Here is a 17,879-nt window from a genome sequence, read left to right as displayed (position 1 = left end):
CTTATGCTAAAAGCAGTTCTCTTTGTTATATCCCGAAATATCCGAAAATTTATGCTTCAGTATTCCAAGTTCCTTAGAAGCCCGATAACTTAGAAGGGGCATTCACAGACCTCAGTTCTTTTGATAGCTAGAAACTGTCTGCGATCAGAAAATGTCCCCTAGAAGGGAGTTCGAGCCATACGTCTTATTTTATAAAAACAATATTTAAATAACAATAAATCGTGCCGTTAGGATTCTATTGGAAGCGAGAATAAATTGCTTCGCAAACTCATTCAGTGCTAATTTTTATTAATAAGGTTTTAAACATTTTTTCAGAACGTTTTTAGGTTGGAATAAATAAGTCACTATATAAAAGTAAAAATAATAAATAATATAAATAAAAATAATAATAAATATCTATTCGAAAATAATAGACCAATATAACTTTTATCTATATTTCCAAGAACGATAGAAAAAATCCCTTAAAAAAAGGATAATTGGAATTTAAGAAAAAAGATAGATATTGACAGATTCACAATTTGGTCTTAGGGAAGTCACTTAAAATAAATTCTATTCAGTTTTTAATCTTCGAAATTGAAATTGCTTTTAAAGGGGACTAACCATCAGTGTGTCTCTTAAAAGACCTCTTTAAAGCTTTAGATACTGCCTGTCACAATACAGTTTAAAAGAAAAATGGAGAGTCACTATTTAGAAGATAAAAATTATATTATCTTAATAGGCTATTTTTTAGAAAGGAATTAAAGAGTATGAATTAACGACGTTTAAAGTGAGGAGAATTGAAATGATGGAACGACTTATTTTAATTAAAGAGTACTGGATAACTTTGGTTCGATGAAAGAAAGTGAAAACCCAAAAACTAAAAACCCTTCTTACCTATGAGTTGTATTCATCTAAAGAATTATGAATTTTTCCATTTCCTAGAATTCTTTGTTTTATCATATTTTAGGGTTGTAACCCTATTTCACCACGTACTATCCTTGTTAAATCTTTTTTAGTTCTACATACTTATGTTTATAGTAGGTTTAAACTATTGGTTGAACATTAAACAAAGGTATCACCTCAACAACTTTAATAACTTTGAATTATTGAATTATAACATGTTTAAGTTCGATTCATACTGTTTTCGTAATCAGTTTGCATATCTTGGTTCCAAAAATGGCTATCTACAAAAATTTAATTTTTTAATTATTTACATCATCTGGTTGAAAATAAGGCTTTCTGTTAGTTCCAAATATGAATGTATTTGAATTTGACGCCAAAATTTGCATTTCACAAAGTGTCTATCTATCTATACCTTTCAAACATTTGTATTAGTTCCAAATATATTCAAAATCACATAGCTAGGTTTGGAACCGTAAAAATATATTTTTGTTAATTCTATATCTGTCCAACATCACATAGCCTGTTCTTGATTTTTTTGAAGGATATTAATCAGGCACCTTTTAATTCTGACCACTCTGCTCGAAATACAGATTACGCTCAAGAACCAGGATCCACCAGTCAATCAGTTGATGGTACATAAAAACAGTAATTGTTTCTCTTAAAAAGTAGCAGAAGAAGCGGTTAGTTTCTTAAAATAACAGACTTAAAAATTTCCTACAGTCTCTTCTCACTATTGTAGGATAGATTCAAAAAAAATATAGGTACTTGGATTCAAAACTAAACATAAAGCAGATGCAAAGGTTGTACGAAGAAGAATGTGTGTGTAAAAGAAAACATGCAATGTTTAAAAGGGTCGTACTATCAAAGATCCCACTAACCCCATTCTGTTTTACAAGACCATGTGAGACAGATACAATTTTACTATTTTTAACTGTGGAGATAATACTGAAAAATGCTATGAAAAGTACGAAATATTAAAAAAAAAGACAGTGCTTTTTTTAACTAGAAAATTCTGGCTAAGCGAATTATGATAAACCGAAACAAAGATCAAGATGACAATGTGGTAAATTGGCACCATATTGAGTGGATCAGGTATGAGAAGGCATTCCGTTTATAAAAACGAATTTTGAGAATTTTTCAATTTTCTCAAACCCTTACACGAAGGAAGGAGGAAAATTTCAGCATTAAAGCTAAAACATTTAAAAGAAATTTGCAATTCTGGAAGTGGTCCAGATGACTGTCGGCTCTTTTTTACAAGTTTACTAGGTGATCAAAGCGCTGAGGATGAAACTGTAGTTCTAGATGTAAATGAGCCTAAAGATAACGACTTTTTCTTACAATAATCTTAATCTTTCATTATTTTGAATAGGATTTCGTGCTCTTTAGGTTTTAGCCTTTTCAGCCACTACCATTTTGACAAAGCAGGTTGTGTCAAGCGCATCTGCATTTTTCTTGTTTAGGTTGGATATTTTGTCTTTTTACAAAAATCTGGATGAATTTAAAAGCATGCCATTTGTCGTATTCAATTAAAATGTATGTGTTTTTTTGTAATTTTTTTTATACCCTTGATTTGATGGAAACAGATCATCGATAATATCTCTTCATATTTTCACCAAACTTTTTTTGCATTACAAAACTTGATCCGCCGTCATTCTCATGCCTTATCTCAGAGGCAAATCACTTTAAACCTCGCCAAGGTAAAGATTAAGGAAAGCAAAAATTTCTTTGTGTAAAAGGAACCTTGTATTTTTCATCGGTCCGCCGTTATAAGTTCACAAAAGAAAGAAAATACCCGGGTCGGACATAAAGAAACTGGAAAAAGATTAAAAGTTGTAAACGAAAGTAATTCGGAGATAATTGGATCATTACTCGTGGCTTTTTTTCCGATTTGATTATGTTTTTTTGTTTGCTGCTGTCAGCGATAAATATAATAACAGCGGGTTTTTAAGAAATATTCATTATTTTTATTTTTTCTTTATTTAACCTGACAGCCGACTGATTGAAATAAAAGATTGATAATCAAACAAATAATTAAAAGAATACAAATAAAAATCTAAATCATTGAAAGACTAAAAGAAGTTTGAGATATTTGAAAATAATGGGAGCATTAAGTTTATTAATTCTTTCTGAACTAAAACTTAATGAACAATTATTTGAGAAATGTTTATTAAGATTTAAAGTGGCTTTGACAAATAGTCCCTTATTTTACTAATTAAATTATGTTCCAGAATACTTATAAAAGAAAAAATATGGATTTGTTATCTTTATTGATCTGTTTTCTAAATGTTTGTAATTGAAAACTGGCATAATAGGAATTTGTGTTTTAGCGCACTACTTAGGAGCTTGACTCTTTCCTTTATACGCTCGTTTGTTGCGCATTATTACTAAAATGGTAAAAACAGGGCTGTATTGTAGCATTTTTATTTTCCATTAAAAATAAGGAAAAATTTGCAAAGCTATAAACCTATTGTTTTTATATAATATGGATACTTAAAAATAATAAATTATCTAATATATAAAAAAAATATTTATAGATATCTTAACTTTAATCTAACTATAATATATTATAGGATAAGTTATTTTTAGCGTTCTTCAACAAAATTTTCCTTTTGCAAGATTTTAATAATTAGATCGAGTTCGAATTAGATCTTTGGGATAATGGATGAATTTTTCGAGTTAATTAGATCGAGATTCAAGTCCAGGACTTTATTTTCATACTCGACCGGTACCATACATTAGCATACAAAAAAAGACCCAATTTTTTTTGCTAAATATTTCAACATCGATGCTATGCGATTTAGGTTCTCATATGGTATAAGAGTCTAAAAATCTCTGAGAGATCTGTAGTAGCGGTGGTCACACAAGATTGGTTGCCATTTTGTCAAAAGTCCGAATCCTTAAATTGTGGCCACCTAAGCCCTTTTAACACTTTAAAATGTGTTTATTATTAAAAATTAAATTATTTTTTTATGTAAGCTTTACCTAGAATGTAATCTAGTGACATAATCATTCGGAATTTGTGCTTTTTTGAAATAATGACGTGACTTTTTGAAATATTCACGTAAGTCTACATGGTTTTGATAGTTTCTTCCTTTTCTTACGGCTATTTTCTTCCTTGAAGTAGTATTTGTTAGTAGTAAATTTATCAGCATATTTAATTATCCTTCATCGATCTACGATCGAATTTAAAGGATTTGGCTAGTTTTCCAAGGTGGATATTTGTCTATTAGTTTGTCATTTTCTATCTTTTTACATTTTTTTATCCCTTAGAACAATATTACTCACAAACCATTAAATTGTGTTTCTTTCTTAGGTCTTAATGTCTCTTTTACTCTCCTTTGCATTTTATTGCCAAAGTTTGACCACCTAAAGGATCTTGATCACCTTTATTCCGAGTTTCTAGAATTTTCTGGGATGATATAGAACAGCAGAACCCTTACGGTATTTTCCTGAGTCTCTGGTAGGATCCAAATAAATTATTTTATTAAATATAATCAGGTAACGATTTAAAAAAAGCTATAAACTTAATTTCTCTAAATTAGTTAGGTATGTAAAACCTAAATGAATAAAAACCTATGAAAACAATAATTTTTATTGATAAAACAGTAATAGGGTATTTATTACCAAAATGAACAAAAACCCTAAAAATTTATGAATTTTCCCTAGTTTCTTGCATCAACAATATATTTATTTTCTACTTAAATAGTCTATAAATTTTTGCAACCAGCCGGTCAGTTTTGCGTATTTAATACTGTATTTTTAACAATTAATAGTATTTTGATTATTTATTGTTAATTAGTTATTTTTAAGACCTTTTAGTGTTATATATTACTAGAGATGGTGTATGTTGTAAAATGGGTAAAGTTATGTAAATTCTGCATGGATTTAAATGATCTATGAAGAATAAATGTTGATTTTTTATAAATTAGAGGCGTTTACTTTACAACAAGAAAGAGAATAAATTATTAATAAGACTCTATAAAAAAGGCAATAATTAGGTTTTCTTGATTTTACTAATTTTAAACCATAACTAAATTTCCTTAAAAAATTATATGAATAATAAAATAAGAAGCGTCTAATTTTTATAATTAGGGTTTTTCATTTTAATACACCAGTGCCTACTCGACGAAAAGCTGCTGTGCTTATGTGATGGTAAGTATTTGCAAAAATACGCCACAGTATTAACTTAAAAATTAATGTTTTCAAGTATTTTAAATAATTACTATTTTTAATTAGAGTAAGAAATTTCCTAGCCGTGTGTTATTAACACCAGTTGGAAAGGGTCTTTGTTATTGTAATTTATAATTTTTCCCTATTCCGTTAATTTCTAATAAAGGTTCAACATTTCCCTATACAGAACTGTATGATATAACAGATTTTATAAACTAAACTCCTCCTTTTAGGCGATCAAATTTTGTGCCGTTATTACCAAATCGATAAAAATAAGGCTGTATTAACTATTCATAGAACCTTTAAATATTGAATACACTAGAATAAACATTGGCTGATTTGGATTGAGCGCAACACCTACACAAGGGGCAGAGGGGATATTTTGTTGATAAACAAGCTTAGTATTTCTTATTATTGTAATTAGCAGAAACTGAATTGCATTTTTTATTATTAAGCAAAAGAAAGAGTAAAATTCGTTTAATATCCAAAACTATTTTGTACTATATTCATACTATAATCACTTATAATAATTTATTTTAATTTGGATTTTTTGTTAATATCTGGACAAAAAATTATTAAAATTCCTAAGAAATTCCAGGAGATACGGGGATTAGATCAATTAAATAACAGCGGGCGCAAACTATAAATTCACACACAAGCAAAAATATCTAAAAGAAAACACAAAGCGGCAATATTGGATAGTTGCATTATAAATAAGATATTCGACGTTGCCAAGTTGCTTTTTTTCATCAACTCTTTCCCTAAGAATATTTTTTTTTCTAAAAATTTTTAGATTAGTCTCAAAGTATATATTATTAGTTAGCAAATAAAGGAAAATTTTAAAAAAGTAAATTTTTTAGCTGTTATAAAATTCAACACATAAAAAAAATATTAAGTGGATTGAGAAAAATAATATATTGTATGAAAAGTTGGAAAATCCGAAAACCAACCAGGCTTATTCTAGTCATTCATTGTGCTAAGCATACTACTATTCATAGAAAGAAATTTCGTCGATTCGAAGTTTTTTTATCATTTATTTTACGTCTCAATTAATTTTATATAGAAAGATCCTTTATTTGGTAATTTTCCCATTTTCCTTTTATTCCTTATAAAAGTTCAAAATTTCCTTAGTACTGTACTATCTGTTATGTTAACACTCTCCGCAATGAACTTCACTCCTCGCTTTATGCGCTCATTTGTTGCGCAGTATTGCCGAATTGCACTGTAAAAAATTGCTGTGTATTTTTTACTACAATGTTGCGTCGCCCTTTTTTGTCTTATTTGTAGCAAAAAATCCTATGAGCATATGAATGCAAATTTGACAGTATTATAAACTCGTCAAGTGGTAATTAGTTCAATACTGAATCGCATATTTTGCTACAATGAAATCAGAAAATGTGTCAAAGTGATTGAGAGAGGTATTTCTTTTCATATATTAAGTCTACTCTTAGTCCTTGTTAAAAGTTAATTAATTATTTATAGAAAAACCTTCAAAAATAGTAATATTTTATGCTTGACAACCTTGTGGCGAAATTCTTAACAAAATGTATTTTTCTATTCTATCAATCCTACAATTTTTACGAATCAGGCTGCAGGTTTAATTTTAAAGTGTATTAAAAACACATAATTCAAATTGATCACCTATCTTAAAACCAACTTTCCACTAGCAAAATACTGCCATCCATGTACTATTCACTATTTGCTTTATTTGATAGGGCGAAAGCACTTTTTAAAAGAATTTTGAATAATTTAAAAATCTTATAATAATCAATGTGTTACATTTAAAAAAAGTTTTTTACTATAGAAAACAAGCTAAAAAATCTAGTTCCTATTCTTATGATTGTCTACCAGCCTTTACACTTCTAGCAGCTGGTAATTTATCTAATAGTACTTTGCATTCTTATTGATATACACAGGTTATTTTGGAAAATAAGGTTGGTAGAGAAAATCTGGAAAATACGAACATGGAATTCTTAAAAGAATTTAAAATTTGGTAAATATCCATGTAATATGTAATATCCAGTTTAAGGGATATTTTAGTAACCAGTTCTACGCATGGGAGGAATGAACAAAAACCACTTTGAGGACTATTTTACTACATTCTATTACAGCGTTTATAAGTAACTGTCCAACATCGACCTTTAATAGTAACACTCTCTTAGTTCTACCCAAAACTAGTTCACACTAATACACTGGAACATAATTACCTCAATCATACGATGTATACATTCAAAGATCAAACATGCACACTCAGACATAAACTATCTAAAATATATTAAATAATATTTCATAATAACTATTCCTAAAGTAAACCTATAACAAAAGCTGTCCTACATATTAGGAAATAATTAAATACAATTTGTTTAAACTAATGTTAAAATATGTCCTAGATCTATGTTACATTTATTACTGCACCTATTAAATGTTTTATTTGTACTTTTTTTCAATCAATAATTTTTAAATTTTTTTCAGGGTGGTAAAAATAGGACTGTATGGAATGAGACGAATCATTTGAAGCATATGAAATAGTCTATTGCTATTTTAGATAAAAGGCTTTTTTGAAAATCAACTATTTTACATGTTAATTTATTTCGCAAGCAGCAGCAAGTATCCCACAACCAATCGTATTAACTAGTGTCATCCTAGTTAGGAGAAGGACGTAAAAACCTTATTAGAAAAATACTGGGGGCAAATTAGAAAGCAATAGAAGCACTAAAATACTTCAATGATGTTTTTCAAAAATACAATGATATCGAGAATCATGAAAAGTCAGAGCAACTTGACACTAATAATAATGTTTGTCAATCTGTTGAGGAAGTTCCAGATCCAATTTGTTTAACTTTTGATTCTCATTTGTTCAAATAAAAAATATTATTTTTTTAATATATGAGTTATTTTTCAAAAATCTAAATCAAACTTTGATAAATTCACATATGTAAGTTTCAAATACCGACAAGTCCATAGGTCAAAATAAAAATCTTACAAATCCGTTTAATTTACTACAATTCTGGCGCACTTTATGACCTTTTGCAAAAAAAATCGTTTTTTTACGTTAAACAACTAAATTACTTAAAATAACTTCTACTACTAAATAATAAAACCATACTAAACCATATTAAAACGCAGATAGAAAAGAGTTCTCATAGCAAAACAGATTTTTAGCAGTTCTGAATTATTGACCTGCATGGATTTGTTACGTTTTGAAACTAAAAGATTCAATTATTCTCCGCTTTACTCCACAAATTATAAAAAAACTTGAAAAGTGATAAAACCATCATCGTTTTATCTATATAACGCGTCAGTAAAAGTAATCGATGTTTTCACTGCCTCCACTCCTATTGGTGTATACCGAAAAAAAAAGAGTCATCAATAATAAACGACTTTCAGAGAAGTTGAGGGAGAGTTTCAGACAAACAACAAAACCGTTCGGAAAAGTTTGTCGGAAAGTTTGTTCGCGCGCCCTTTCAGACTCAATCGCTGATGTTTTAAAATATTCGTCGGCCCCATAAAAAAGATTGATGCTTTTTTGAATGTCTGTAGGCGTAGTTTTAATAAAGATCCGTGCTTTTTATGTCTTTTCATTCATTTTTAATGGCCCTATAGTTACTTAAAATATGAACATTACATTAAAGTTTATTACATTTTAATTAGCAGATGAATGCTTTGATTATGGTCAGCATCTACAGAAAGATCAGAGGGACTTACTTAGGGGTAATAGGATAGTAGGCAAGCAAAAAGGATAATAACTATTTTTCTCTGTTTTTCGAAGAAGTTTTTATACTATCAGAGAAATTCTTAATTTATTGAATAAAAAATATAAAACTTGTGCCTGACCTGTAGAATTGTTTACCTCCTACTTATATTTTCTGGCTCTTTCCTCTCATTAGGAAAAATCTTTGAGACATATTGAATTTAAAATGTCACTTTGTACAAAAGGTTTGACTAAATCTTAAGCATCCTTTTTCCAGTTATTAACAACAACATAAATATTATAAGATACTCTTATGAAAAGGCTATGGTATATTTTTTATTAACTTTTAAAAAAAACTGGTTTTTAAAAAAAGAAGATACCATACCACACTGAGATTGGTCGTAACAGATGTGTCACCATTTCATTTTAAATCTGTATGATTTTGACACTTACACCATATTTAAAGTAGACATTTAGATCGGATTTAGAGGGTTTTCCCCTATACATATTGTATGAAATTGTCTGGTGTTGAAACTAGGCGATTGATTTACATAGTGCTGAAGACAATTTTTTCAAAAGCTATATATTTTTGTTAACTAAAGAATAATCAAGAATAGGAAGTAATAGATTATTACTATGAATAACATATTTTTAGTATCTATGATAACTAAGTAAAATCTGTATTGTTGTAACGAATTCATGAGTTACTTATTTTATTGAGTATTACGTCACTTATAGTAAAAATCAATTTAGAAAATACTAATCTACCAATTTTTTTTTTAACATTTATTTCAGGTTTTTCTGATAAGATAAAAAGAATTGCTAAAAAAATTAACATAAGAACTATTTTTAAATCGCAAAATATATTACGATATTTATTAACAAAAAGTAAACTTCTCAATGAAAATTAATTTAACAAAAATGTAATATATAAAATTCCTTGTACTTGTGGTAAATTTTACATAGGTGAAACCTGTAGACCATTGCCAAAAAGAGTTAATGAACATAAATCTTACATAAAAAACAATAATTTTTAAAAGTCCAACGTGCATTCGACAATAATCATGGGATAAACTGGAATGCTTCCTCAATTTTGTTAAAGGAACCAATTTCAAAATTACGTAAATTAAAGGAAAGGGTATTTATAATGTTAAATAAAGATAAATCCCTAGCTACTTGTTCGGTTGATTTTAATAATACATGGATTCCTTTGCTGAAGAGAGATAGAACAGGAATTCTCAAAATTAATTAATAATTTAAAATATATTTTATTCGTGTATCTTCTATCATTAAATTACATTAGGATCACACCCCTTTAATTTCAAAAGAAGTAGCCTTTGAATTTCTTGTTATCTTTCAAAACAGTTTGTCAAGCTATTAATCAATCGTGCAATTATAAAAAAGTATTTTAACTATTGTCGAATTAAGAAAGAATTTTAAGGAGAGGGTAGACAAGAGGTTGAAAAGATACAAATATTTTTTTTCATATTTGTAATTTAATGTTATTTAACTTTATTTACCTTAATTTTTTCTAGAATACACATTTTTAATGAAAAGTATGTTTTCTGAGTAGAGTTTGCAACATATGTTCAAAATCTGAAATCAGTGTCCAACCGTATGCCCAGTCGCAAACTCAACAACAGGAATTTATACATCATAAGTATGTATATCTAGTTGCTCCCTAATTAGCTTAATTCTGGTTTTTGGTCCAAACAATAGCAACAAAACTTTAGACGCGTTAAGTTTTAAATTATGTTAAAATATTGTATAGAAAGTTCGCCCATAGTTTTCAAATCTTCACTCATTAAAGTATTTGCTAATAAGACCTCTTTAGATTTAATATTTGTGCTCGCACTATGATACATAGTGCGATCTGTTTTTAAAGTAAAAATTCACTAAACTAACAAGTGATTCTTCAAAGCCGTCATATCTTAACTTAGCAATGATTAGACGATGGTCAATTGTGTCAAATACTCTGAAGAGTATAAGTATAAATGCAGTAATTCATAAGGTTTGTAATTAATTTTATCATCTTTGTTTAACTTGCTTTTTCTGTTATTTCAGATTTTTTATTTTAAGTTGGATTTTATTCCAGAAAAGTTTTTACTCAATAAATTCTTGGCCTAACCAGTATGAACGTATATTTGTTTAACTCTTATTTATTTATACTACTTTTTGAGGTAGTTGAAGCAAAAATAGTGATAGTCAGTTAATTGTTCACCTGGCTAGAAAAACTTGAATTTTAAAAAGCCTACAAGATCATATACACTACATATGACATGCAGGACTAATAATCTAAGAGCAACACAGCCGCTTGCCTCTTTTCTACTTTTTTTTTTGTGGTATTTTGCCATAAATAATATTTAGCATTTATTTATTAATTTACATTTTTTTAGGCAAATAAAGCTGGTATAGTGACAGCTAGTTAAATGACATATAACTGCCTTGCAAAAATTTAAAAATATTTCAACTGTCTGAAAAAAAAAGAATTTTATTCGTACGTACTTGGCAATTTTTTTTCCTTTCTTTTAGGCAGTTGCTCAGGTTAATAATAAACTGCCTGGCAGAAAAATTGTAAATACATTAACTGCTTGGAAAAAATACTAAAAATGTCATGTCCCTGTAATTTTTTTATACTTTCCTATCAATTAAAGCGAGAATAGTGACAGTTAGTTACATGACTGTCTATCAAATAAAAAAAAAACTTATTAGATGACACAACACAAATAATAAAAATTGTTCTATCTTTTGTGTTCTTCCAGGCAAATGAAGATAGCATAGTGTCAGTTGCTTAAATAACATAATTGCATTAAAAAAAATTTAAATTTTACCGGGCAGTACTTGGCAGATGAATAGCAATGTCAGCTAAATGACTAACTATCTAGAAAAAAAAATTAAAAATATATAAAATTGTCGATTTAAAAAAAAAATCCGGGCAGTTAAAACTAAAATAGTGACAGTCAGGTAAAATAATTTTTCTAAAAATTACAAAATTAACAAAACCACATTATATTTTCCCTGTTTCTTTTTTTAAATGTCACAATCAGGTAATACAGTTTCAATTGAAAATAAAGTGACTTTTCGGTAAATTGTCATTTTATCATAATATTCAATATTTTTATTCTTGTTTTGTTTTTTTTTAAGGTTTATTTCTAATAATATTCAAATATAAGAGCGAATTTAGGTTTTTTGCAGTTGCTTTAAACAGATTATGTATTTTTACTCTACTTTAGTTACTACAATACAGGGTGTTTCAGAACTATGGGATCAAACTTCTGGGGGTTCTTCAGTGCAAAAGAAAGAATCCATTTGAGTATAGGAACCCAAGTCCGGAAATGCGTCACTACGCCACTACGGCCCTAAGACGCGTTAAAATTTATAAAAAACATTAATTACCTAAATAGGATCTGCTGCATTTATTTTTACCTTTTGTACATGATAGCATAACAACAATTGTTTAAAATCAACGCTTATCAATGCCAATTCTCAATGTCATGTTTAAAAATTTTACGGCTTACAATTTTTAAACATTTATTGCTAATGGAAAACTTTGCCAATCAAGAATTGGCGGATATGCATTTGGCATACGGACCAACAAACTGCAATGCACGAGCAGCATCGCGGTTGTATCATGAACGATATCCCGAACAACAGCATCCTGGATACAAAAAGTTTATTGCGGTTTATCGGCGGCTCGCTGAGACAGGCATGTTTAAGACCAGGATGCATGATAATGGTGTTGTTCGAACCGTAAGAATGGTCGAATTTGAAGAAGAGATGCTTCAGCGAGTTGCCGATGAACCATCAAATAGCACACGTGACGTCGCTAAGAATATGAATACGAGTAACGCTTCTGTCTGGCGGGTACTACACGAGCAACAACTCCATGCTTACCACTTCCAGAAAGTTCAAGATAGATTATCACAAGCAGCCGATTATCATCCTAGAGTTCAATTTTGTCGATGGCTTCTGGATCACATTATTGCACAACCAAATTTTTTACGATATGTTTTGTGGACCGTTGAAGCCTCTTTCACAAAAGACGGTATTTTTAATAGTAGGAATAGCCATGTTTGGGACGAAGAAAATCCTTATGCAATTTTTCCAAGAAAACATCAGAATCGTTGGTCTGTCAACGTATGGACAGGCATTGTTGATGATTATTTAATTGGGCCATACCTTCTACCGGAACAGTTAACAGGACCTATTTATCTGCGTTTCTTGGAGGAAGTTCTCTCAGAACTCCTTGAAAACGTTCCACTAAACGTTAGACAGCAAATGTAGTTTTAGCATAATGGAGCAAGCATGACGCAAGTATTTGACTCAGCGGTTTGGGCACCGTTGAATTGCCAGAGGTGGAGCAGTTTCTTGGCCTCCTATGTCACCCGATTTAACGTCGCTCGATTTTTTCTTGTGGGGACATGTAAAGTCTTTAGTCTACGAAACTCCAATAGAATTGTCTGTTTTGTCTTTCCTTATTCTTCATATATCTATCTGTATTTTACTATTTCTTATTCGCTTGTTATTTGTAATTTTGAATGTAGTAAATATCTACGATTTTTTTAGGTTATTTTTTTTTTCTTTTAATCTGCATGTAATATTTTTTTTATTCATCGTAATTGTTTTCCTTTTTATAAAGAAGGAATCTTTACACTATCCAATTGTCATAGTTATTTTATGATTATTAAGGTTTTAGTCTTACTTATTTCTAAAGCATAAAACAAATATAAAATTATAATTAAAATGTAATAGTGAAAAAAGTAAAGACAATGTCTAGTCTTAGTCTTAAAACATTTTAAATTTGAAAACATTTTAACATTTTTAATTTTGGTGCTTTTCGTTTTGCCTTCTCTTCAGTTGTTGCAGAGCCAAGTAATACTTTTTGACTTGCCTTTTATTTTTTATTTTTTCGCCTTGAATTTTTAGTAGATTTTTTTCCCTTATTGTATAAGATTTTTAATTTATTGATATTAAAAACTATTGTACAAATCTTTATTTTTACATTTTATATAGTTTTCATCATCCTATACATCTATTTTCATTATCTTTTACCTGTCATTTTCAGTTTTCTTTACAAGTTGTTCTAGTATGAAAGTTATGTATAAAATTTCTTCTTGGATTTTTAAAAATATTCAAACCAATTTGATGTTTTTAATGTTTTGTTTTTAGAATTATTTATTAAATTTAGTTTCATTATTGAACTCTCCATATTATATCAATTTCCTTTGATGATTTCTTATTTTTGTTCTTAGAGGAGGGGTATCAGGTACGTGGTGTATATAGAGATTTCTTTAAAGCCTTTGACAGGCTAAATCATGGACTTTTAATATATTAACTATCAAAAGCAAGTACTATGGATAATTATTATATTAAATTGGTCAATTATTTGCTACTTAACATTATGTGAGAATTTGTAAAATGAGTTAATTGTTTTAAAAGTTAAATCTTAATTTAATTCCGCAGAAGCTCAATGTTATAGCAAAAACCTTTAGTAATTTTTAAATTCTTGACTTCAGATATCTTGGAAATACATATATTTATATATTTTTGATACTTGCCACTGTCTCTTAATTTAATATTTTTTCATCTTCTTTTTCTTTTTCTTCTTTTTAGCATTGTTTAGCACATTCTCACACACTTTCTAGTGTGAACTATTACTCTTTATATTACTTTTAGTTTTATTATTGCCTGCTTTATGAACATTCAAGTATGTTATTGGTATATAAATACACATTGATTAAAGACTGTGGGCTTAAGTGTTTTTAAGTAGTTTGTAGCATTTTTAACTATTTTCTGCACCCTTGTTTTTTTATTTCTCTATATTTATTCGTTCTCCTTATTATTTGTATTCGTTAACATTTTAAATTTTATTTATTAGTATTTTTGGTCCTCGCGAACATTATTATGCTCGTTTCATTTATAATTATTTTAAGGGCAATTCTTCATAAAGTTTTCTTAACATCTTCCTTAATTTCTGTAAACAACAATTGCCTTCATGCATTTTCTTTTCTTTAAATAAATCCCTCTAGCAGAACCATTAAATAACACGTGGGGTCAGCCCATAATTATTTTCCAGACCTCGTGTTTCCACACCTTAAAAAAAAACGATTTTTCACACCAACTTAGTACGGCGCAATCACATTAAAGTGGCGCTTTCCATATATGTAAATCAGTTCCATTAATCATGTACACTAACGTACACTACCCGAGATAAGATTGAATTAATACTTTTTTATATTCATAAAGTTGGGACAACAAATTGGAGTTTCAAGGTTATCTTTATAGCTCAGTTAAGAGACGTAATAGCGAAAACTTAAATTAATTACCTGAATATTTAACATTCATGGTGTTCTGATAACGATATCAATTCAAAGGGAACAAAGGGGTGGCAAATAAACCTCTCAAAAGCGTTTATGTTCTTTGTGTGTCAAAGGGGAAAGGAATTTAATGTACCTGCGTAAAGAAGGTTGATGTACAGCAGTTTACTATTAATATGTGTTTTAATTAATATTTTTTAGACTTTAGATATCTCTTTTTAGTATTATAATTAATAATCTTTTATGCATGGTATTTAAATTGTTATTTTATGGGTCTTACTTACAACATTTTCTTTAAAAATTCGTGCTTATCTTTTTGGGGATGCCGTAATCTTTTAAAAATTATTTTATGTCTTTTTTCCTTAGTTTTTTGGAGTTTCTTCTTGTCTTCGTGTTTTCATTTCCTTTGGTCTTGTAGTTCTTTTATTTGCTATCTATCTTTTTTGTCTCTTTTAGTTTTTTTCACAGACAGGGATTATTAGTTTGTTTTTCATGTTTTTGCTTTTGATTTCCTTCTTTTTTCTTGGTGTTACTGATATATCGCCACACATCCTTCTTTAGTTAGTTATACTAGGATAGTATACTAGGATGTAAAATTGTATATATATTTCCTATTTCTCCTTATTTCATCTTAACGTACTTTTCTTATCTTCAGTTTATTTGCTTATTTATTATAATTATCTATCTTTGTTTTTGCTTCCAGTTTTTATTTCCAGGTCTAGGCAAAAACTCTTTGTTTAGGCAAAATTGCTTTTTAGTCTTATTTTTTTTTAGTTTTATTCAGTACTAAAAGATTACGTACTTTCATCTAGGTAACGTTATCGTTGTTATGTTTTTCGTTATACGCTTGTTCGTGTCTTGTTTTTCTTTAATTCCGTTACTTTATTGTAGTCTTTAGGTTCTTTGTTCGAAATTTCTACTTACATTACAAATATGTTATTTATTTACTTTTTATACGTCATATTATTAAATGATTTATTGCCTGATAATTTAAATACCAAAAAAAACCTAAATCACTCATAAAGCGTCGGAATTTAAATCAAAATAAGACTCAGGTCCATTTAAGTTATGCATAATAATCGTTAATTAATATAATAAATGAATGGATTATGCAATAATGTTCGTTTTACCACTTTATGTATTAATATTTTCATACAAATATTTACATGCCTTCATAATTAGTCTTGGGGTTGTATATTTTTTTTAAATAAACGATTTTCGCACGTGCGATCTGCATAAAAAAGCCAATAAAACTGAAAACGGAAAACATTATTATCATACAAAGCCAGTTAATCTTTTTTTAAAAAGGGTACCGTAACAAATTGGATAAACGTGTCAGAGCAAGTGTTTCGCTTGTCTATCGAAAGTGACAAATGATACGTACAACGCAACGGCTTAGTTTCGTATTCATGCGACCATTTAGCCGGGTGATGTATTAGTTCGGAATTTAAAATCAAAAACTGTGCGATGAAAATATTATAAAATAATTTTATTTTGATATATGACTTTGGCTGGAAAGTATGCTATAGTCCTTGAAATATTTAAGATTATCTTATGAAGATTGATATATTATTATATACAGCATATTTTGTTGTCGTTTTATTGCCTAATAATGAAATAATTTTTTCCTTTTAGAAACGCAAGTAAAGTCCACAAAATATTGATAGCATTGAACTTGCTGTCCCAAAAAATATGTTTTAAAGATTAACTCTTTATAATTTACATCAACGTGTTTCAAGTATAATAAAATCAATAAAAGGGAAAAGAAAAATTTAAAAATCCTTAAATTTTTCATGGAAACTAATAAAAATTCATTACACTGATCTTCGATATCAGGAATTCGACTTAGGTCCGATTAGATGATGCAATACTAACTGAATTTACTAAACAAAAAACCTATGGATCATATTTTCATTTACAGAAACTGATTATGCAGCAATAACTATATTATTGAAATAAAAGGAGATTATATTCAGATAAGCTTTTTTAATGAAATTTGAATTATGGATCACTTGTTTTAAAAAGGCTTTTACCACTGGTGATAATTTTATTTGTTAAAGCACGTAAATAAAAATTTACGTAAAATTTATTAAAATTTGTTTGAAGAAAATACTAACTTAGCTAAACAAACTACGTAAATATAATAATTTGAGATATTTGCTTTAATAATTTTAAATTTGGATTAATAAAATATTGGTCAATTAAATGACTAGGTTAAGTCAATTATGCACAATAGATAAACCTAAATAAAGTTATATCAATTTAAATATGTTTTTCCATTTTTTCCCAAATAAATATACGTCAAATTCACATTCTCCAAATTTTTCCACTTTTTTTAGTGCAATAACTTTAACGGATTTTTCTGGCATCCAAAAACTTAAAAATTTTGGAATAACAGCTTAAGCGGTGGCTAAAGCGATATAACTTTTTATATTCACACATAATAAAGATATTACTATCTTAAGAACATTTTCTTCATTTTCCATCATCTTCGACTTAGTCTTCTTCGAGTTGATGTACTAAGAGCCTATTTGGCATAAAGTAATTCTTAACTAAAAAGTGCTTTAACTGCACGTGCTTTATCGATAGTGTTGCCCTTTATTGATATATGGGGTCCAAACGGATCATCTGTAATGAGAGTAATATATTCTTCAATCTAATTTGTCAATTAATTAATTTAATCTAGTTTGACTCGTAAACTACATACATTATAGTTTCTGTGATTTTTCTTAGATTTGCAGCATTGTTCCAATTTTGAAATTTTGAAATTATATGCTTAATCATATTCTACTCATTGCCTTTTTGGCATAATTTAAATG

At 28.5% G+C, this 17,879-nt stretch overlaps 1 protein-coding gene and 1 long non-coding RNA gene across 10 annotated transcripts in view; both read left to right on the top strand.

The window, feature by feature from the left end:
• LOC126742314 (uncharacterized) overlaps positions 1 to 7,774 on the top strand; it is a 61,987-nt gene extending 54,213 nt beyond the window's left edge. The window contains exon 3 of the long non-coding RNA XR_007662529.1: positions 7,525 to 7,774. This is a non-coding gene — a long non-coding RNA (uncharacterized LOC126742314). The remainder of the gene's footprint in view (positions 1 to 7,524) is intronic.
• Positions 1 to 17,879, top strand: part of LOC126742310 (calmodulin-binding transcription activator 2) — a 999,827-nt gene that overhangs the window by 797,341 nt on the left and 184,607 nt on the right. The gene's annotated exons all lie outside the window — the stretch shown is intronic.

The sequence above is a fragment of the Anthonomus grandis genome, chromosome 11, assembly GCF_022605725.1.
Source record: "Anthonomus grandis grandis chromosome 11, icAntGran1.3, whole genome shotgun sequence".
In the NCBI taxonomy this organism is placed as follows: Eukaryota; Metazoa; Arthropoda; class Insecta; order Coleoptera; family Curculionidae; genus Anthonomus; species Anthonomus grandis.
This window is presented reverse-complemented; position numbering and strand designations above follow the sequence as displayed.